This window comes from Nycticebus coucang, chromosome 18 (genome assembly GCF_027406575.1).
Source record: "Nycticebus coucang isolate mNycCou1 chromosome 18, mNycCou1.pri, whole genome shotgun sequence".
Taxonomy (NCBI): Eukaryota; Metazoa; Chordata; class Mammalia; order Primates; family Lorisidae; genus Nycticebus; species Nycticebus coucang.
The window spans coordinates 66936105-66959778 of NC_069797.1; the positions used below are offsets into that span (position 1 = coordinate 66936105).

A 23674-nucleotide genomic window follows, 5' to 3' on the forward strand; every position below is an offset into this window, starting at 1 on the left:
CATTCCCCTTAGAGGAGAAAATATTGGAAGTTGAAGGTGACTTTTTAAACGCAAGATTCTTTTAAAGTAGGGAATCAGATCTAAGGGAAAATAAAAGAAAAAATAAGGTGGAGCTGAAAGTAGTGTTTGTGAAAATATAACGCATGGTGAGGGTTTTATACCTCCTGCTGACGAACCTCAATTTGACTCTACATTTTCCACTAGCAAATAGAAAGACAGCATCAAAATTAGAACAAGATTCAGTGCAATAAACTTTTGAAAGTCATCACTTCAAATTTTTGGAATTAAAACCTTTAGAGAAAAATTTACAAGGGGTTCTTACAAAGAGAACATTTTATAATGTGGTTAATTAACATCTTCAACAACATCCTCATGGAACATAATTTTTTTTATAGAAGTGAGACATAATAGGTATTTTGACTTTAACTTTTCTAAAAATAGAACAACTATTGTGGTAAGATGTAATGTATTAGAAGTCAATCTGACTTCCAAAAGTCCTTTAAGAACCCTCAAGCTGTTATAAGGTTTGCGAAATTATTTGGGGATTAAACACAAATTGATGACCACATAGTATTTACTTTAACAAAAATTAAATTCCTGCTGTTTGAATGCTGCTGTGCTAAATAACCAAAACCTTGTTATGGTAGTATTTTCTCTGAAGTAGAAATCATTTAGTCTTAACATCTAAAAGGGATTAAATAGGAAATTAAATGTCTCCAAATACCCTTGTTACATGATAGTTCCATAATATTAACCTTGAAGAGAAAGTTCTAACAAAGTTGAGATTTTCCAAGCATTTGCCTTATTCATTGTAAATCTTAAAGAGATTTTTTGCTCCAGGTTTTACTTCTGATGATAATTATATCCACTCGACTGACCCTGAGAAAGGGCATTAGGGGAGTAGTAAGGAGGAGAAAGAAGTATCAAATGCTACTTAGGTTATATTACATTAATTTTCTATATCTAAAGAGCTTAAAATATTTAAGATTTCAACATCTTAAAGTACTATGACTTTTGACTGGGCGTGGTGGCTCACGCCTGTAGTCCTAGCACTTTGAGAGGCCAAGGTGAGAGGATCACTTGAGCTTGGGAGTTTGAGAGCAGCCTGAGCAAGAGCCAGGCCCCATTTCTACTAAAAAAGGAAAAACTAACCTAATATTGTAGTCTTTAGTGGCTATAGTTCCATCCACTTGGGAGACTGAGGCAGGAGGTTTCTCTGAGCTAAGCTGAAACCATGGCACTATAGCCTGGGGCAACAGAGTAAGACATTGTCTCAAAACAAAAAGAAACTAATGTTTTTAAAAATGATAGCCGGGCATTGTGGCGGGCGCCTGTAGTCCCAGCTACTCGGGAGGCTGAGGCAAGAGAATGGCTTAAGCCCAGAAGTTGGAGGTTGCTGTGAGCTGTGTGAGGCCACGGCACTCTACCGAGGGCCATAAAGTGAGACTCTGTCTCTACAAAAAAAAAATAAATAAATAAAAATGAAATAAAATATGTGACTTTTGATATTCAGGGATGAGGTCTTTGCTACTTAAAAAAAAGTTTTGAGAGGGCAGCGCCTGTGGCTCAGTGAGTAGGGCGCCGGCCCCATATGCCGAGGGTGGTGGGTTCAAACCCAGCCCCGGCCAAACTGCAACAAAAAAATAGCTGGGCGTTGTGGTGGGCGCCTGTAGTCCCAGCTGCTCGGGAGGCTGAGGCAAGAGAATCGCCTAAGCCCAGGAGTTGGAGGTTGCTGTGAGCCGTGTGATGCCATGACATTACCCGAGGGCGGTACAGTGAGACTCTGTCTCTACAAAAAAGAAAAAAAAGTTTTGAGGGTGGCGCCTGTGGCTCAAAGGAGTAGGGCGCTGGCCCCATATGCCAGAGGTGGCAGGTTCAAACCCAGCCCCAGCCAAAAACTGCAAAAAAAATAAAAAGTTTTGAATAACCTTTTCTACACTTGATCTTAGCCAAAAGGCCAAGAAGTGATTGAATAACCTTTTCTACCATATTTAAATGAATGGCTGCCCACCTGAGGTATGCAAATTAAATATATTTGTACATTTAGAATCATTTCTAGTGAAGGAAAAAGAAATGTCTAATTGCCTTTTATTATTGTATATCACACTGAAGCCCAACTCTTTAAATTGCTTTGTAAAGCAATGCCACTTGACCAGCTAATTCAGTGAAACTTCATATTCAAGTTTTTATTGAGAACTGACAATATGAGCTAGGCAGTAGGTTAAGTACTAAAGATAGAGAAAAGGAAAGATAACCGTTGTTGATCGGCACCTAAAGGATCAAAATATATTTTGGCATAGATTTTTTAAAAATTATAAATTAGTTTATTTCCCATGAAATATAGCCAAGAACAAAATAGCCCCAACATAGCATTAGCTCAGATTAAATAAAGTACTCACCGGGGTAAGTGAATTACATTTGGCAATGTCTATAGAATTTCCGTGTTATCCTCATTTATTAGGTTATAAGCTGAAAATAAAGAACAATAAAAGTTGCCAGTCCGAGTGATATTCTGGCATGATTTTTAACTGCCCTGTACCATCTTTTAAAAATTTGCCTTTTATGGGCAAGGAATTAGATACAACTTCAATCAAAAATCCAGATGTTGAGACTGATGTTTATTTTTGGAATGCCCTAGGAGACTTCATGAATTAGAACCAAATCAAAATTGTCCACTTTTGTAAATGGAATCTTTATTGTTCAGGAGGTAGAAATAGCAGTTTTTTATAGACAAATCTTGGACAAATCTTAGATTTTTTAAAAAAAATCACATGAATCAAGTAAATGAGGTAAAAGCTATGTTGATTGGTTTGATGTAACCATGTCAGATTGTATAAATAAAAATCAACACATTGTACTCCACATATGCATAAATGTATTCATGATCTATGTGTATTTGACTTAATAAAATAAATAAATAAATAATCACATGAAACAGGGATTTACATTAACATGACAGAAATCTGAATTTTTGCTTTTATCAGCTCTTTCAAGACGGAAGGAAGAAAGTTATTTAGGAAACGACCTTGTAATCTTCCTGAGTTGAATATTCATGGGCTGTTTCAGCCTCATATATCTACACATCATGTATTTCAACCACTGTTTCATAATGTTTTAAATAGATAATACTGTTTTTTTCCTTATAATCTGGTAATAAAGAAGCCACTCAATTACTTGAAGAACATTATTCAATATTCTGAATATCTGTACTTGTTAAATAAGAAGTAATAATACCCTTTTGTGTTTTTGAAATAGACTTTAATATCATACTTAATCCAAAATTAATTATATATTATATGTCAGATACAAAGGCTGTCTGGAAAGTAGTCATCCATGTAATATTAAAAATAGAAATATACATGACTGAATATGTTCTGAACCAGCCCTTGTATACATCACCATTTATATTGTCTGTTCCCACATGAGATTTTTTTAAGTGAAGTAGGAAATAAACAAAACATTTTTATTTTTTGCTTTTCTAAATACATATTTGGCAATCTCCGTATGCAAGCAATTGCTAGCATTTGCTGAAAGGAAGAATTATGAGCACCTACTTCCACAATATCTTTATGGAACTAACTTAGGAATAATGAATGAACAGATAAACAAATACATTGTAGACTAGATTACTATACCTGTGAATTCTACCAAACATTTAAGAAAGAAATAACAATTTAAAACAAAATTTCTCAGAAAATAGAAAAGAAACACTTTCCAACTCACTTTATGACCTTAGCATTACCCTGTTAGCAAAGCTAGACAATGATATTGCAAAAAAAGAAAACTGTGTATTATTATTTTTTTTTAATTTCAGGTTAATGTGAGGAAACAGAAGAGACCACTTCACTGATGTTGGTTTAGATAAACATTTCTTCAATTGGACTCAAAAAGTATGATCTATGAAAAAAATTGATAAATTGGACATCATCAAAATTAGAACTTTGTTCTTCAAAAGGCACTCTTACGAAAGTAAAAGGCAAACCACAGTCTTGGAGAAAGTATTTGCAAAATATATATCTGATAAAGGATTTTCTCCAGCACATATGAAGAACTCTTATAACTCAAGAATGAGAAGATAACATATTTTTATTTATTTTACTTATTTATTTTTGGAGATAGAACCTCTCTGTGTCACCTAGGCTAGAGTAAAGTGGCATGATTATAGCTTACTGCAGTCTCCAACTCCTGGGCTCAAGCAATCCTTCCACCTTAGCCCCCAAGCCCCCAAGTAGCTGCGACCATAGATAGGCATCACCACACACAGCTAATTTTTAAATTTTTTGTGGAGTTAAGTCTCACTATGTTGACCAGGCTGGTCTCAAACTCCTGGCCTCAAGTGAAATCATAAATAAATTAGTAGATTCTTCCTCACAGAAGGTATACTGTGGTAACTGAAATTTTAACTGTTTTGGGGGCACTGGATTTATTCAACTAAACCATGAAAACTGAAATTTGTATAAACTGGAACTGCACAAAGCAAGGACTTGTTTGTGATTAACAAACATAATTACAACTGTTTTCAAAGTTTATTGATTTTATAGGTTTGTAGTTCTACGAAGTGCCCGACAGGGACACATCCTATGTTCCTTTTAGAGGGAGCCCCACGCTGTGTTTGTTGGCCATCTAAACACTCCTTGCCTCAATTACCTGACTAATAATGAAATAGCCAACATTTATTGCTCCAATGGTCAAGCATTGCTATGAAGACTTATCTTAATGTCTCCTCATAGTATCTTTATAAATTAAGTGCTTTTATTCTTTTTTGTGGAGGCTAACATAGGTTCAATAATTTGGAGAGATAAGATTCACACTCAGTTTGACACCAGAACTTGTGATCTTAACCTCTCTGTTACACATGGTAGCAATATGTGTGATGATTGTGTTGAGAAGAGAAACACAGGAAGCTACGAGAATATACCAGATCCGACAACTTGGTCTGGGGACCAAGAAAGTCTTCCCTGAGGAAACAAAGCCTACGCCCCTTCTTTGATGAGAAAGAGCATTAGACACACATTCAGGGAGAGACGTGGGTTCTGGGGAAGCCTCTCTGGACAGTTGCCCTTCTCTGCCATGGGTACTGTCTTTTTAAGCTTTAGCTTTTCATGCTTTCTCATCTCTTTTCTATTATGGGAACGGGATGCCTTCAGTGGATGACGGTATTTATTATCCAAGTTGAACGATGTTTGCAAATCGTTACTTTGTTTACCACCTTACTGTCCCTTCTCTTTTCTACTACAATAGTTTGATCAGGAAATAACAAGATTTTTTAAATTAGAATCATTTTTGTTAAAATTGACATTGTTAATGTCATAAAATAAAAATAACTATCTTCTCTGTATTTTTTTAAGGCTAGACAACATGTCTCCTCAATTTTGCATTTCCTCATGCTCAAATAAGTTCCTGAGAATAATTGGTTATGAGTTAAACAACTGTTAAGCAACATCCAGTATGTCTTGGCCTAAAGGGACGAAGATACTTACTGTGTGCCTCCCATGTGTCAGGCTTCTTCGCATACCTTATCCACTTTAATTTTCACAACCCTGTGAAGTTATTATTGCCTTTGAATAGTTGGAAATACTGAGGCTCAGAGAAATTAAGCAGCTTGCTCAGAGTTACACAGCTACAAGTTACAGAAGCAAGATTCGTATACCAGCGTATCTTTCTCCAAAATTTATGTCAGGAATTGTTTGCTGCTTCTGCTTTTAGTCAGCTAATCCCCCTGTCTGTTGGCTCAGCTAGGTTACCAGGAGCAAAGGATGGAAGCAGCTCCAGCCTCTCAAGGTAACTGGTTTTATAGGCCAGTTCATGCCTATTGCGACTTTTCCTCATTCTCCAGCCAGGCTCCCGCCCGGCTGCCTGACTCCTCTGTACTTGCACCTTCTGTTCACAGGCACCCCTGCCTGTGTCTTCTTTCTATCAATCCCTGATGAGTCTCCTTGAGCTAATTTTTATGGCTCTTTGTTGATCACTTTGGACTTGATCTTAGTTACACTTGACTTATCCTTTTCTAGCAAAATTATTAGCCTTGTCCTTGGACAGACATCAGATGTTTTCACGGTGTTTCTGTGTAGAATGATAAGAAGTGTAAGCCTTCTGTGATGTCCTGCTGTCAAATGGATTCCAAGGAAATTCTTACTCTCGCGTCATCTGATTATCTGAAATAATGTTATGTTCTAGATTTTTGCTCTGTGCTTTAGTTTGCACTGTAGATTTTTATGTCTATATGAATAATTTTTCTGTTCAGTAATGCCTTTGGAAAAGCAATGTGTGCTTTTGTTTTCCATCCTAGAAATGTTAACAATGAGCTCTTATTCTGTACAAATTCTAGAGTTTTATACATTTATTATTAAAGGCATTACTTCTCTTTTTAAATTTAATTTTGACATCTGTAGAAATTTCTGTCGGTTTAAATAGCAAAGCTTGAAAGTCACTTTAACTTTTGAAAGCTGCCAGATTGCCTTATCATTGTCTTTGAGAGATTAGGAATGCTTGTTTGGAAGGTTGCCTTTTGTCTAAATAAAACTGAAGTTTTGTTGCTTCACTGTAATATTTCATTTTAATCTGGTTGGTTTCTTGTAGAGATAATATACAAAAGGAACCAAAAATAGTTCAATAAGAACCTTCAGTTATAAATGGGCTGGCCGTTGTTTGATTGCGTCAGGTGCCCTTGACAGCTGCATTGGACTGCTGATTTCAATAGAGGTGGAAAATTTTTCTCTGGGCTTTTAGGGTCTGTTCTGGAGCAGTGCCGTATAAACCAGTTCTATTCCTCTTTTTACTGTGAGTCATCTACAAGGGGAAAACACCACTTTTTCCCATATAAATACCCTGGAGAGCAAAGAAAATGAAAATCAAGGGAAAGTAAGATACTTTTTACAAAAAAAAAATTGCATTTAAGACATATAATTAGAAAACAGCAATGATGGGAAAATATGTATTAATGATGGAAACAAAACTAGAATGGTTTTATATGTGTTTTAGGAGTAAAGTGCCACTTCAATTTAGAGCTGTCACCCAAACTTGAAACATCCTGTCATTGCAGAAATGCATGGCCCTTCGTTGAGTTTTTAGTTCTATAAGTTAAGAAAAAGTTTTAACTTTCATTTGATTAAATACCATCTTTCTTGTGAAATTTAGATATTGCTTCACACACTATCTCAGTTACAGGGCTTGGCTTTCATGACTAAGATAAAACTGGTACAGCAAAAACAAAGCATGTCCTACCCCAAATCATAATTGTCCATAGCCGAGATGACATGGATAGATGGACCCATTACTGAGAATTACTGCAACCCTTTGGCCTCTCTGATAGTTGAATTCATCATTCTTCCTATCGGCCACCTGTTCAGGGTATGACCCAGAGTCCTTGATATCATTCCAATAACTGTATCACCTTCAAAATCTCCATTTCAGGCATTCCACTCTCTCTGCTTATTCTCCCAGCTCCATCTTCCTAACTTGGTTTGTTTGGCGTCCTCACCCCAAGGAGGTTTTTGCCCTGTGGACTCTCAATCCACTGACATCCTCATTTTTCTCTTTCCATTGACTTCCTTATGTCTTCACTTGCCAAATCAGATTCGTTGGTCAGTGTACTCACTCCTTTAAAATACCGTCAACTTTCTTTGCCCTCTTTTCCTCCACACTCCTCACTGGAAAATCCCCAATGCTGGTTACATACTCCCATATGCCACTGTTGTATTTAAACAGTTGACCATGATTCAAGAGAAGAGGAGACACATTAACTGCATTCACTTAAATTTAAGGCCAGAAAGCTCAAGTGGACCCTCAGTATTGCAATGCTAATTCATTTTTCTACTGTCTAAGAAAATCTTACCTCTCTCTTTCCTTTTCAAAACACTGCCTTTACATTTCTGTTCTGAGGAGATGACTCCAACTTCATTAGAAAAGTGAAAGCAAACAAAAGAGAACCCTTTTGATACATCAGTATCTGTGTATTCTATCTTCCCTCCTTTAGGGTGGATGGATACCTTATCACAAAAACATGGTATATTTTAAAGAAGGTTTTGATCATCTATGCCAAATTACGCCATGGTAACAAAGCTTCCCCCCAAATTTCAGTGGCTTAATGCAGCAAATATATATTGTTATGTACAACCACATGAGCTTTGGGGGACACAGTCAAACCATAGCAGATCTCGTGTCTTCCAGTTACCATTGCTCTCTTCCTGTCGCTTTCTGTTATTGTACCCTACCATTTTACCCCCATTACTTGTCATTTCTTATTATTTATTGTTACTATAGTTGTTTACTTATTATTTGAGATTGGTTTTTCCTATACCTAGAACAATACCTGGCACATAGTGGGCATCCACTGCAAATTTGTTTAATAGCTAGAAAAACAGATGGTTTTTTAATGTTTTCCCACCTACAACAACCTGAGACTGGGAAGATTTTTATCAAGGATAATTATTGCATTTTGATTTTACCAAACAGTAATATTGACACAGATACTTTTAGCTCTCTGGAGACAGAATAGAACAAAACAATAAATTTTTTTTTCTGCTTTTGTATCAAATATGATTTGAATATATCGAATATGATTTGAATGTGTCCAAAATGCACCTTAAAAATTTGAAAATAATAAATGTCATATATAGAGTACTAGTCAACCATTAAAAAAATGGCAATCTAGCATCTTTTGTAGCAATCTGTATGGAACTGGAGACCATTTCTTCTAAGTGAAGTTATCATTAGAATGGAAAAACAAACACCATGTGTATTCAAGACTATATTGGAACTAGTCAATGAACACTCATGTGCATGTATGGAAGTGCACTAGGCATCAGGTAGTTGTGGGGGGGATTGGTTTAATTCACACCTAACAGGTACAAAACACACATTCTGGGTAAAGGGCGCACTTATAACTTGACCTGAAGTGTACAAAAGCAATTTGGGTAACCAAAACATGCATACCCCATGACATTCTGAAATTAAAAAAATATTTTTTAATAAAGAATGTAATACAAAACTGGTAAACATTTGAAACAGGATAACTAAAGAGATAAAGGGAATGAAACTACTGCCATGTGAAGATTTTTGAAAGTTTTGATTTTAGGCAGAAGACTAAGAGATTCTATGATCGGATTATGATAGTTTGATGCTGGTTATTTTTTCAACAGAGTACTATTTAGAAGAATTTGAAAGAGATTGTTTCAAGCCAAATAAAAGGAAGTACAGGAATACCACATTTATCAGATATTGTTCAGGAATAAAATGTTCCATGAATAGTTTCCAAATAACTAAAATGTAATCCCTATATATGGCCCAAAACTTGCCATTTTGAAGGATATTTTTCTAACATACTCTACTTAATTTCCTACTCTTTTAAACAAAAAGTTCTAAAGACTTCAACTCGGTCATCATTGTAAGTGTTTTAGTACCACATAAAATATTCTTTACAATAAATGCGTCATTCTAGTTTTCTCTTTTTGTAGTTCTTCCATCTCCTCCCTCTTCTTTTGTGTTGTTACTTTATGCTGATAGATGCTGCTTTCAATTTGTTCACTGATTTTATACACCCAGTAGCATGGGCAAGGGCCCAAGGGCAGCTCCTAAGAATACACACCATTGCCACTGGAACTCTGATCTCTGGGCAAGTAAGGTATTACGACAAAGTAACATAAAACACATTAAGACGATAATTTTGACAAGGACTGTTTTGACCCCTCCTGCCTTTTTAAAGATTACTTGTACAGGATATATTTTTTGCTAGATAAACTGTGACTCTCACCTAACGTGGTGGTATATAACATAATCCTTTTGTCAATAGTATATTGAAGATATGATTCGTATTTAAAATGTCCGTAGGTCCCAATTTCAATGCCTATTTTTCAGTATAATTCTTAAAATTCCATTCACTTTCAAAAGGTTATCCAATTTTTACAATAAATTATCTATTTACCTTCTATATAATACAGTTTAAGTAATTCACAAAGTGGTAGTAATTTCTTCGCTCAGACCAGAATGTAGCTGCCTGAAATTAGGAATTAAAATTCAAGGGATTTTTAAATATCATCAGAAATATACTTGGAAAATTATGCTCAATGTATTAAGCAAAAAGAAATGTGAATTAAGTAAATTTTTTCTTATATATCTTCTAGGGGAAATTTTGCAGTTTATATCAGTACTCGAAATGTATGTGTTCAATGAATAATTAGACCCATTTGAAATGGATCATTTGCAATGGAACATTACCTGAAATTTATTTCTTACCAAAAGATTTGTAGATTTAGAATACAAAACAGTGTCATAAGTATTTATTCTCACCTAATTTTAATAATTGAGAGAAAATTCCTTTAACATTTGGGAAACAAAATACAAAGCTTCTTTTGTATTTACTTAAATTAGTATGTCTTTAGGTTAAAAAGACCAAATACATTTTTAGAAATTATAGATAATTAATTCTGATTCTTTTTAAAAACACAGTGAAGGGTTATTGAAAGATGGAAAATTTTTCTGGATGAGGCTGCGTTTAATGCTGAATTTCTTCTATCTGTGTTAGGTTATTGTCTGTTCTGAAGAGCATATTCTCAAGATATTAAGAGCTATTAGCTTGAGGTGAAATGTGTTAAAAATAAAATCATTATTTCTGTCATTGTGGTTTTGTCTTTATCTAGTATATATCAAATAATCCATCTTTATGAAGTATTTTTAAGTTGACTAAATTTCACTGTGTGAAAATTTAGAATTAACAAGTACTCAATGAAACAATGCTTATAAAAATACTTTTTTTGATTAGGAAACTATAAAAACACACTAAGACATTTAATTTAGCAAAAGTTTCCCCAAGAACAGTCAATGTATGAAACATGATATACTTAAATATTATAGTGCTTGAAACTTATAGTATGAATGATCCAGAAATTATAGAATTATCTGTTTAGAAGGAGTGGAGAACAGAGTTTTTGCCTTTTAGGACATGCTGGTTAAACAGTGCAATAAATTAAACTTTGAGGAAATAATGCAACCCCTAAGGTATTTGGAGGAAGGATTTCCTTGTTGGCTGCATGTTCATTTAATATCAACATTAATTAAACCTTTGAAGGTTGGGGTACAAATTTGAAATATTTTTGTTTTGATCACTTATTCAGCACTTTTTTCCTACTTAAAAATGATGCATTATAGAGAAAAGAAAGGGAAATATTATCCAGACACCAAGATGTATCTCTGCTATAATCTTCATTTATTTATTTATAGTTCTAGTTCTCTAATGTTGTATAACAAAATCACCACAAAATATAGAGTGACTTCAAACAACATTATTTAACTATTTCTATGGGCCTGGAATTTGGGAACTGTTTAACTGAGTGGTTCTGGCTTGGGATGTCTTGTGGTTGCGGTAAAACAGCAACTAGAGTTGAGGTCATCTTGAAGTCATCTTTACTTGCATTCCTGGTACTTGGAGAGGAAAGATAAAAACATTTAGGACTCCTCTGGCACCTCTACGCGGTCACTCCACATGACAGCGTCAGTCTTGATACTAGCAAGGCTCTTGCCCTGGAACATAAAGCCCAAGTCAAATCCATATCACTGTTTTGACCTAGCCTTAGAACAAAGTGGTATCATTTCTGTCATCAGTGTTTTGGTTATGGCAGATGTAAAGTTCTACTGAGGTTCAAGTATGAGAACTCCTTTATTCCACCCCTTGATAAAAAAGTATATGCAAACACTTGTGGGACAGGATATATGGGGTGTCCGTAAAGTTCATGTGCAACTGAAAAATGCACATGAACTTTATGAACACCATGTATATTGGTGTAGGTATCTTTGAAAATACAATCTGCTACACAGATACAACATTTGACTAGTTATTATGTCTTAGACACCATGATAAGTCCTAGAATAAGATGATAAATACATATAATTCCTGGTAGCAAGGTGTTTATAGTCTAGCAAGAATATTAGTATAGATGATTGTTATACAAGGGGTAAGTATGAGAAGATAAAATAATAATTAGCTTCATGAAAGGTGGAATGTTATAAGATTTGACAGGAGGCACTTCAGTGAAGACTTGAAGGTAAAGGAATAATCTGGGATGCCTTACAGTTTTCTTGTTTGAATGATGAAGTGGATGAGCACTTTAAAATCTGTCAAGCTGACGACACCTACAAAATATACACTTAGTAATGCTCATTGATCATTTATAAGTAAATGTTTCTGTTGAAGATGTAGATTGGAGAGCCAGTGATTTTTGTTGGAATTTGAAGACCTGGATATAGATGATACTTCCCAGGGAAATTCTGTGGAATAAGTGGAGAAAGGGGGAAAGAATGTAAACCTACAGAAAATTACACTTAAGTGTAGTGGTAAGATGTCAGGAAAAATGAGGAAGGGCCTCCAAAAATTCTTTCCTTCATAAAAGCTTTGACAAAAGACACAAACATTATTAGAATCAGGTTTATTCAGAACTCTTAATTAACCAAGGGCTTTCAGAAATCAATGATAGTTTATTCAAGAAAACCATCTGGGGACTTGCTGGAGAAGCCCAACTCCTCGGTGGCTGTGAAGGCAGAGCAAGATGGCAGCCGAGTAACAGCTTCCTTGCATCTGGGCACCGTGAGTCTGGGGAGATAGGACTCCAAGCATCTCCGGCTGGTGGGATCTGCCTGTCATCACCCCTGAGAGGATACAGGGAGTCAGCAAGAGACTTCTGGATCCCAGGAGGAGGACTAAAACAGTGGAAAACCGGCAAGTGGTCGTGTGTGTTCAATCCGTCTAAACCCGCTGGCAACTTCCACAGGCACGAGAACTTAAAGAGCAAGAGGAAGTGAAAGGAAAATTAGGGCAAGGAAACAGATAAAAGAAATCACCCAGAGGAAGAATCAGCAGAAAACTCCAGGCAACATGAAGAACCAGTCCAGAACAACCCCGCCAAGGGACCATGAGGTAGCTACTGCAGAGGATTCCACCTATACAGAAATGTTAGGAATGACAGAAAGGGAATTTAGAATACACATGTTGAAAACAATGAAAGAAATGATGGAAACAATGAAGGAAACTGCTAATAAAGTGGAAAATAACCAAAAGGAAATCCAAAAACAGAATCAAATCAGAGATGAACGATATGAAGATAATAAAAAGGATGTGGCAGAGCTGAAGGAACTGAAACAGTCAATTAGGGAACTTAAAGATGCAATGGAAAGTATCAGCAACAGGTTAGACCATGCAGAAGAAAGAATTTCAGAGGTAGAAGACAAAGTTTTTTGAGATAACTCAGATAGTAAAAGAGGCAGAAAAGAAGAGAGAGAAAGCAGAACGTTCACTGTCAGAATTATGGGACTTTATGAAGTGTTCCAACATAAGAGTTATAGGAATTCCAGAAGGGGAAGAAGAATGCCTCAGAGGAATGGAAGCCATACTAGAGAATATTATAAAAGAAAATTTCCCAAATATCACCAAAGATTCTGACACATTGCTTTCAGAGGGCTATCAGACCCCAGGTCGCCTCAACTCTAACCAAGCTTCTCCAAGACACATTGTGATGAACCTGTCCAAAGTCAAGACAAAAGAAAAGATTCTGCAAGCTGCCAGGAGTAAGCGCCAGTTGACCTACAGGGGCAAATCCATCAGAGTGACCGCAGACTTCTCTAATGAAACTTACCAAGCAAGAAGACAATGGTCATCTACCTTTAATCTACTTAAACAGAACAATTTCCAGCCCAGAATTCTGTACCCTGCTAAGCTAAGCTTCAAAATTGACGGAGAAATCAAATCATTTACGGATATACAAAAATTGAGGAAATTCGCCACAACAAGACCAGCTCTACAGGCAATACTTCAACCTGTTCTGCACACTGACCACCACAATGGATCAGCAGCAAAGTAAGAACTCAAAAATTAAAGGACACACTGATGCAAAAGATAAAACTAAGCAATGGACTCTCACCAAATAAGACAAATAGAATACTACCACACTTATCAGTTATCTCAATAAATGTTTTTTTTTTTTTTTTTTTTTTTTTGGCCGGGGCTGGGTTTGAACCCGCCACCTCCGGCATATGGGACCGGCGCCCTACTCCTTGAGCCACAGGCGCCACCCAATAAATGTTAATGGCTTGAATTCCCCACTGAAGAGACATAGATTGGTTGACTGGATTAAAAAACACAAGGCATCCATCTGCTGTCTGCAAGAAACACACCTGGCTTCAAAAGACAAATTAAAGCTCCGAGTCAAGGGTTGGAAGACAATTTTTCAGGCAAATGGAATTCAGAAGAAAAGAGGAGTTGCAATCTTATTTTCAGATACATGTGGATTTAAAGCAACTAAAGTCAAAAAAGACAAAGATGGTCACTTTATATTGGTCAAGGGAAAAATACAACAAGAAGACATCTCAATTCTAAATATCTATGCACCCAATTTAAATGCTCCCAGATTCTTGAAACAGACCTTACTCAGTCTGAGCAATATGATATCTGATAATACCATAATAACAGGGGACCTTAACACTCCTCTTACAGAGCTGGACAGATCCTCTAAACAGAAATTAAACAGAGATATAAGAGATTTAAATGAGACCCTAGAATAACTGTGCTTGATAGACGCATATAGAACACTCCATCCCAAAGATAAAGAATATACATTCTTCTCATCACCCCATGGAACATTCTCCAAAATTGATCATATCCTGGGACACAAAACAAATATCAACAGAATCAAAAGAATTGAAATTTTACCTTGTATCTTCTCAGACCACAAGGCACTAAAGGTGGAACTCAACTCTAACAAAAATGCTCAACCCCACACAAAGGCATGGAAATTAAACAATCTTCAGTTGAATAACAGATGGGTGCAGGAAGAAATGAAACAGGAAATCATTAACTTCCTTGAACATAACAACAATGAAGACACAAGCTACCAAAACCTATGGGATACTGCAAAAGCAGTTTTGAGAGGAAAATTCATCACTTTAGATGCCTACATTCGAAAAACAGAAAGAGAGCACATCAACAATCTCACAAGAGATCTTATGGAATTGGAAAAAGAAGAACAATCTAAGCCTAAACTCAGTAGAAGAAAAGAAATATCCAAAATCAAATCAGAGATCAATGAAATTGAAAACAAAAGAATCATTCAGAAAATTAATGAAACAAGGAGTTGGTTTTTTGAAAAAAATAAATAAAATAGATAAACCATTGGCCAGACTAACGAGGAATAGAAAAGTAAAATCTCAGTAACCTCAATCAGAAATGATAAAGGGGAAATAACAACTGATCCCACAGAGATACAAGAGATCATCTCTGAATACTACCAGAAACTCTATGCCCAGAAATTTGACAATGTGAAAGAAATGGATCAATATTTGGAATCACACCCTCTCCCTAGACTCAGCCAGGAAGAAATAGAGCTCCTGAACAGACCAATTTCAAGCACTGAGATCAAAGAAACAATAAAAAATCTTCCAACCAAAAAATGCCCTGGTCCAGATGGCTTCACTCCAGAATTCGATCAAACCTTCAAGGAAGAGTTTATTCCTGTACTGTAGAAATTATTCCAAAAAATTGAGGAAGAAGGAATCTTCCCCAACACATTCTATGAAGCAAACATCACCCTGATACCAAAACCAGGAAAAGACCCAAACAAAAAGGAGAATTTCAGACCAATCTCACTCATGAATATAGATGCAAAAATTCTCAACAAAATCCTGGCCAATAGATTACAGCTTATCATCAAAAAAGTCATTCATCATGATCAAGTAGGCTTCATCCCAGGGATGCAAGGCTGGTTTAACATACGCAAGTCTATAAACGTTATCCACCATATTAACAGAGGCAAAAATAAAGATCACATGATCCTCTCAATAGATGCAGAAAAAGCATTTGATAAAATCCAGCATCCTTTTCTAATTAGAACACTGAAGAGTATAGGCATAGGTGGCACATTTCTAAAACTGATTGAAGCTATCTATGACAAATCCACAGCCAATATTTTACTGAATGGAGTAAAACTGAAAGCTTTTCCTCTTAGAACTGGAACCAGACAAGGTTGTCCTCTGTCACCTTTACTATTCAACGTAGTGCTGGAAGTTCTAGCCAATACAATTAGGCAAGACAAGGAAATCAAGGGAATCCAAATGGGAGCAGAGGAGGTCAAACTCTCCCTCTTTGCTGACAACATGATCTTATACTTAGAGAACCCCAAAGACTCAACCACAAGACTCCTAGAAGTCATCAAAAAATACAGTAATGTTTCAGGATATAAAATCAATGTCCACAAGTCAGTAGCCTTTGTGTACACCAATAACAGTCAAGATGAGAAGCTAATTAAGGACACAACTCCCTTCACCATAGTCTCAAAGAAAATGAAATACCTAGGAATATACCTAACGAAGGAGGTGAAGGACCTCTATAAAGAAAACTATGAAATCCTCAGAAAGGAAATAGCAGAGGATATTAACAAATGGAAGAACATACCATGCTCATGGATGGGAAGAATCAACATTGTTAAAATGTCTATACTTCTCAAAGCAATCTACCTATTCAATGCCATTCCTATCAAAATACCAACATCGTACTTTCAAGATTTGGAAAAAATGATTCTGCATTTTGTATGGAACCGGAAAAAACCCTGTATAGCTAAGGCAGTTCTCTGTAACAAAAATAAAGCTGGGGCCATCAGCATACCAGATTTTAGTCTGTACTACAAAGCCATAGTGCTCAAGACAGCATGGTACTGGCACAAAAACAGAGACATAGACACTTGGAATCGAATTGAACACCAAGAAATGAAACTAACATCTTACAACCACCTAATCTTTGATAAACCAAACAAGAACATACCTTGGGGGAAAGACTCCCTATTCAATAAATGGTGTTGGGAGAACTGGATGTCTACATGTAAAAGACTGAAAATGGACCCACACCTTTCCCCACTCACAAAAATTGATTCAAGATGGATAAAGGACTTAAACCTAAGGCATGAAACAATAAAAATCCTCCAAGAAAGCATAGGAAAAAGACTGGAAGACATTGGCCTGGGGAAAGACTTCATGAAGAAGACTGCCATGGCAATTGCAACAACAACAAAAATAAACAAATGGGACTTAATTAAACTGAAAAGCTTCTGTACAGCTAAGGAGACAATAACCAAAGCAAAGAGACAACCTACACAATGGGAAAGGATATTTGCATATTTTCAATCAGACAAAAGCTTGATAACTAGGATCTATAGAGAACTCAAATTAATCCACATGAAAAAAGCCAACAATCCCATATATCAATGGGCAAGAGACATGAATAGAACTTTCTCTAAAGACGAAAGACGAATGGCTAACAAACACATGAAAAAATGTTCATTATCTCTATATATTAGAGAAATGCAAATCAAAACCACCCTGAGATATCATCTAACCCCAGTGAGAATGGCCCATATCACAAAATCTCAAAACTGTAGATGCTGGCGTGGATGTGGAGAGAAGGGAACACTTTTACACTGCTGGTGGGACTGCAAACTAGTACAACCTTTCTGGAAGGAAGTATGGAGAAACCTCAAAGCACTCAAGCTAGACCTCCCATTTGATCCTGCAATCCCATTACTAGGCATCTACCCAGAAGGAAAGAAATCCTTTTATCATAAGGACACTTGTACTAGACTGTTTATTGCAGCTCAATTTACAATCGCCAAAATGTGGAAACAGCCTAAATGCCCACCAACCCAGGAATGGATTAACAAGCTGTGGTATATGTATACCATGGAATACTATTCAGCCATTAAAAAAAAAATGGAGACTTTACATCCTTCGTATTAACCTGGATGGATGTGGAAGACATTGTTCTTGGTGGAGCATCACAAGAATGGAGAAGCATGAATCCTATGTACTCAATTTTGATATGAGGACAATTAATGACAATTATGGTTATGGGGGGGGGAAACAGAGAGAGGGAAGGAGGGAGGTGGGTGGGGCCTTGGTGTGTGTCACACTTTATGGGGGCAAGACATGATTGCAAGAGGGACTTTACCTAACAATTGCAATCAGTGTAACCTGGCTTATTGTACCCTCAATGAATCTCCAACAATAAAAAAAAAAAAAAAGGAAAAAAAAAAAGAAAACCATCTGAATCTTGGTAAGAACAGCAAGCTTTATGCCTTTAACTTACTATATTCCTATTCTACTTTCCTCTGCAATAGCGTTGAAAACCAATATCCAGTAATTATAGAAGCCAGTAGACTGATAGCCACCAGAGGGACCACAAAGGGGAGCTCCTTCATACTCCATTTCCAGAGGACCATCATGATTTGACCCATCTGATGGTTCCTAGGAATACTTCAGTCACAGGTTGTTTTTATTTGTCTTGACTTGGAAATCACCTAGTATGTGAAGATTTTTTTTCCCTAGGAATCTTTGTCAAAAGCAATTAGAGGCATTTTTTTAAGACTAGCGTTTCTACTCCTAGGTATATCCCAAGAGAATTGAAAACATATGCCTATATAAAAACTTATACATCAGTGTTTATAGCAGAATTATTCATAATAGTCAAAAAGTGGAAACAACTCAAATGTCCATGCACTGATGAACAGATAAAAAAATATGGTATCTTCACATAGTGACATATTATTCAGCTGTAATAATTAATGACTTGTTGATAATGTGATACAACATGGATAAACCTTGAAAATATTCACATGGGGCGGCCCCTGTGGCTCAAGGAGTAGGGCGCCGGTCCCATATGCCGGAGGTGGCCGGTTCAAACCCAGCCCCGGCCAAAAAACCACAAAAAAAAAAAAAAAAAAAAAAAAAAAAAAAGAAAATATTCACATGAACAAAATCAGACATAAATGGCCACCTGTGAAATGTTTAGAAGACATAAATCTATAGAGACAGAAAACATACAGAAGTTTCCAGTGGCTGCAGTAAGGGGAAACAGAGAATGGTGGTTAATGGTACAGGGTTTCCATTTGTGAATGTTATTTTTTTTTTTTTATTAAATCATAGCTGTGAATGTTCTAAAAACAACTGAATTGCATGCTCAAAACAGTGAATTTTATGGTAAATATATCTCAATTTTAAAAATAGGGCATACTATGGAGGAAAATGTAGTCAGTAATATTGAGACAGGGTATATCGAGAGGTGCAAGAACTTTTGAGAGATTGATTTCACCTTCAGACAAGGGAAAACTTCTTATCATTAGTTTCCGAGGAATTATACATGACTCACCCGTCGTCCATCTCCTTTCATTTGTTCTAGTTCTACTCTGAAAAATACACCAAAACTAAGAATCTTTAAACAAAGAATGAGTATATGAAAACTCACTTGTGCATGTGTCAGTGTGCGGGTGTTTGTGTTTGTGAGAGGAAGATGATGTCTAAAGGGCTCAAAATGCAGTTATTTCTCTTTGTTTAGTTTTTTGATTTGTCCTAAGATGGCTTTCTCTTTCAGAAAGAGGCATAAGGCTAGAATAGCCCCAATTTACCCCATCTCCTCAAGACTGTAGCTGCTTTAAACAAAAGTCACAGTTATCTGGTCTGTTCTTCTACAGTAGAGGTTTCCAAGGGCTGTCAGTGGGCAGGAAGGGGGAGTGACGGCTGTTGGTACAGAGTTCCTTTTCCAAGTCAGATAATGGTGTTGGTTGACAATTTTGTGAACACACTAAACATGACTGAATTGTATTCTTTACCATTCCAGGAAGTCATCTTCCCAACTGCATTTCTATTCTCTAATATCACATCCTGCTGCATCAGGATAAAATCCAATTCCTTGGGCTGAGACTCCTTGACCAAAACCCTGAATTGTTGGCCCTGAAGCCAGAGTTGAATGGGAGACAGACATTGAGTAAACACACCAAGAATGAGGTATGGCCAGGTCAGGTGGAGAGTGCGGTGCCAGCTATCAGTACATTCCCAGCTCCTACCCAGCCCCAGAAAACTGTAGTCTACACTGTCAAAGGAAAGTGTTTTCTATTGGTAGGTATTCCCGAAGACCTTTTGTGAGGAGTCACAGAATTTATTCCAAAAGTTGAAGGGAGAGAAGATAAGCCTTATTTAGGAAATTCTGCTTAGAATACATTTTCTTTTAATTTTATCTCAAAATAAAAGGGAAAATTAAATGCCATGTTATCGTATACCTAAACCTTTTAAACCAAGTGGAAGGAAAGAGCTTTTAAGTCTATTTTAGGGTAAAACATTTGTATTATGCCTTTGACAAGTCAAGGAAATTTAATCATTTTGTATCTGCTCCTTTGGCTAGTAAATTATTTTGTTCATATCTTTTGTATATACTTAAATATTCCAAGGACTCATGGCCATTAATGAAGATCCACTAAAGCACTCCAGAACAAATTTTGGTTCATAATACATTTGCAAGCGGTATTTTGTTTGCTCTTAATTTTTGGTGAAAGAACCACAGTTATAGTAGCTCATCAGAACAGGATTTAAGGATTTTAGTAGCTTTAGATTTTAAACCAATTAACTATAACCTTTGCAAAACAGAGACAGTAAAAATTCTTAAAATTTTTCCATGTTCTGTTCTGAGATGACAGTCCTAGAGATGAATGCTTGTGACAAGTGACAGGTATTAAAGATGTCAAGAGGCTGGTTTAGAAAGTAAGCAAGGTTCTGTGAAAATCTAAATGAAACTTATTAATGATAGAATATAAGCTAATAGTGCTCTCCAGAACTGAGGTCTATTATTGAGTTAGTCTGTGTGAGTCAGACTTTTAAGTAACCCACACAAGGACACTCATAGCATGGAACTTCTGTACCTGCAAAATTGGGGACCAGATTGTGACCCAAGGTGCATCTTATGGATAGCGTCAGAGAGTGGCTTTCTTAGAAGCCAGCTGGCCAGCTATCCTTTCCCTAAAATACACTAACCTAGATAAGAATCTTTTACTTAAATACCTGTAAGAAAATAATGTCTTCAATTGTTTTAATTGAATTTATGAATATATAATTTTTTAATAACCAGATATCCGGGACAGGAGATAGGGGGGTGCTGTCCATTGATGAGGGCTATAGACAGACAAGTTCCTTAAGATCGAAGGGTTTTGGAGGACTGAAGGATTTTGTTGAGAAGCACAGTGCAAGAAAACCGGTGAGGCTTTTCAAACCCATCCAGACCGTCTGGCTGAGGCACACTCACATACTATCAGGTCCTGTCTGGGGTGCTAGGCAAGTAAGCTGCACGCATCTCTCACTATTTCCCACTTTAGCCAGAAGTGTGCAAGACCCCAGGCCCATCTGCAGCTTTCCCTACCACTAGAACCACCATGACCCTCTTCACTGAGGGCCCTTCCACTGATTTCTCAGAGTCTAGATAAGATTTCTGTGAATATGATCAGCAGGTGAAAGAAGATTTTTCACAGTTGGCTAGAAGAGGAGACTGGCATGAGCACTGAGCCAACTTTCAGATGGGCTTAAAAGACAACTTAATCCTCTTCAAACTTAATGAAATTCAGCAAAGGTCAATGAGTCTTCCCTGAACTAGCTGTTTCTTCCTTTCTATGTTAGTCAGATTCATTACATGAAGCTATTGGACATTTTTTAAGACTAGACACATGACCCAGGGCAAAGCTATGCTAACTTTGGAAAAAGGAGGGCTCATGAAGGAAAATCATGAGTGAACTTGCAGATGGGATAAAGAAATAAGGTAGCCAGATGAGTATGACAGCCTAAGAGATCAGCTGGTGTCTTGATCTTCCCAGTGGTAAAACAATAAACTGAGTAGACAAGAATAAGCCACCACACAGGCACCAAATGAGCCAGGTTGGATGTTGGCACCAAGTGCCAGAAAACACATCTATGTTCAGAAGATAAATCAGTGCGCATCTCAACTATCTCTCTGCAGATGGGTATCAACAAAGTTGTGTCTGGAATAGGGAGGCAAGTCTATGATTCCAGAGGTGATGCTTATCCAACAGAACTACTCATGACAGGAGCCAGCAAATGGGAACAAAAGAATCTGGCATCAGTGCTAATGAAATTCAGTCATTGTATCCAGATGAACATCATAGTAAATCCCAAGATGACTCTTCAAGATATATGAATATGGTAACGAAGTGGCCAATGTCAAAGACCTGTCATATTTACAATCTTCTACTTTAATTGGTATTTTCAAACTGCATGAGGAGTTTGAGGTTATTTAAAAATATAATTTAGTGTCTGGTTTCTACCTAGAAGAAAGTTAAATATTACTATTCCTTAAGTACAGTTTGCTAATTTTTAATGTAATGATCAATATGTAGAAAATAAAAATGCCTTAGTATCAGAGTTGGTGTCGTATCTTACCTGGTACAGGTAAGTCCCCACAGTTCATTCAGCAGGCAATGATGGTGGTTTTCACAAAAGGAATTGTGCTTAACTTCTAAGGGTTTCAAAGAAGGTTCCTGTGTTATAAAGGCTCATTTTCTGGTTAAACATATGTACCTAAATCTGCTATAAGACAGGCTTTTATAGAAGCCATCTCAGAGGTATGCAGGGCTATAGTAATTGAAGGGGGAGGCAGAATTAATGATTCTCAGTGGTGGTATCTGAGAAAGCTTCTTGGAAGAGACATGACTTTAGCTGGTTCTTCTAGGATGGGAGGGAACAATTCACAAAGCCTTTTAACTGGTGGAGCAGCTTCAGCAAGGATGTTTTAAGGCTCAGGAAAAGTTTAGAGGATGGACCCTGGGTGACTAGGGCAAATTCTATATGAAATAGTTAAAAAAGACTAATTACCAATATGTGAAGGGCCTTGAATGTCCGGCTAAAATGTTTGGACCCTTATTTTTTTGTGCATCAGGAACCAGTAAGTTTTCCAGTAGAATAAAATGACGGGTTTTAGGGATATAATTCTGGTATAGTTGGGAACCAGAAGTGATCTGGCCTTTTGGAGTTAGAATACCTACTTTGCAATCTACTGTTCTTGGAAAAGTTACTTAAACTCTCTGAGCCTCAGGTTATGTATTTGAAAAATGGGAATAATACTTCTCTTGCAGAGTTGTTCCATGAAGTAATTGAGCAAAGCACTTGGTATTTTAGTAAGAATTCATTAAATAGTAGCTACTCCTTTTAGTCTGATAACCAATTCTTGAGGATCTGAGTGGTTTAGAGAAACAGTTAATAGTGTAATTATGAGCTGGTGTTTCAGAGTGAGACTGACGTAGCTTCATATCTCAGCTTCCATTCTTACTAGCTCTGTGGCTAAGACAGCTTAGTGAGTTTTACTGTCCTCATTTGTAAAATAAGGATGGCAGTCCCAACCTCGTAAGTTGTGTGTTGAATGAGAGAATATGTGTAAAATTGCATCATATGCCTGGCACATAGGAAGTGTAGAATGAATTCATTCATTCTTTCAACAGACGTTTGATGAATACTTGCCTTATGCCAGACACCTTTCCATGCACTTGGAATGTATCAGTAAAGGAAAGAGACTAAAATTTACTCTGCCCTTGTGGATCTGACACTGTAAACGATCACTGTTACCATTCAGAGAACACTGATTGAAAGATGATTACAACATTGAATCCCATAATGGCAGAAATGTATTCTTGATCTAAGTACAAATGACTTAATAAAAAAAATAAAAAATAAAATTATATGTATGCACCTGTGGCTCAAAGGGGTAGGGTGCTGGCCCCATATGCCAGAGCTAGCAGGTTCAAAACCAGCCCTGGCCAAAAACAAAACAAACAAACAAAAAAACTACACACACAAAAAAAGTATATGTATGAAAAAA

The 23674-nt window shown here is 36.6% G+C and overlaps 1 protein-coding gene and 1 pseudogene across 4 annotated transcripts in view; one reads left to right on the forward strand and one right to left on the reverse strand.

Annotated features, from left to right (window-relative positions):
* CEP112 (centrosomal protein 112) overlaps positions 1-23674 on the forward strand; it is a 519949-nt gene that overhangs the window by 346198 nt on the left and 150077 nt on the right. The window lies entirely within an intron of this gene.
* Positions 1813-1969, reverse strand: LOC128571530 (uncharacterized; annotated as a pseudogene).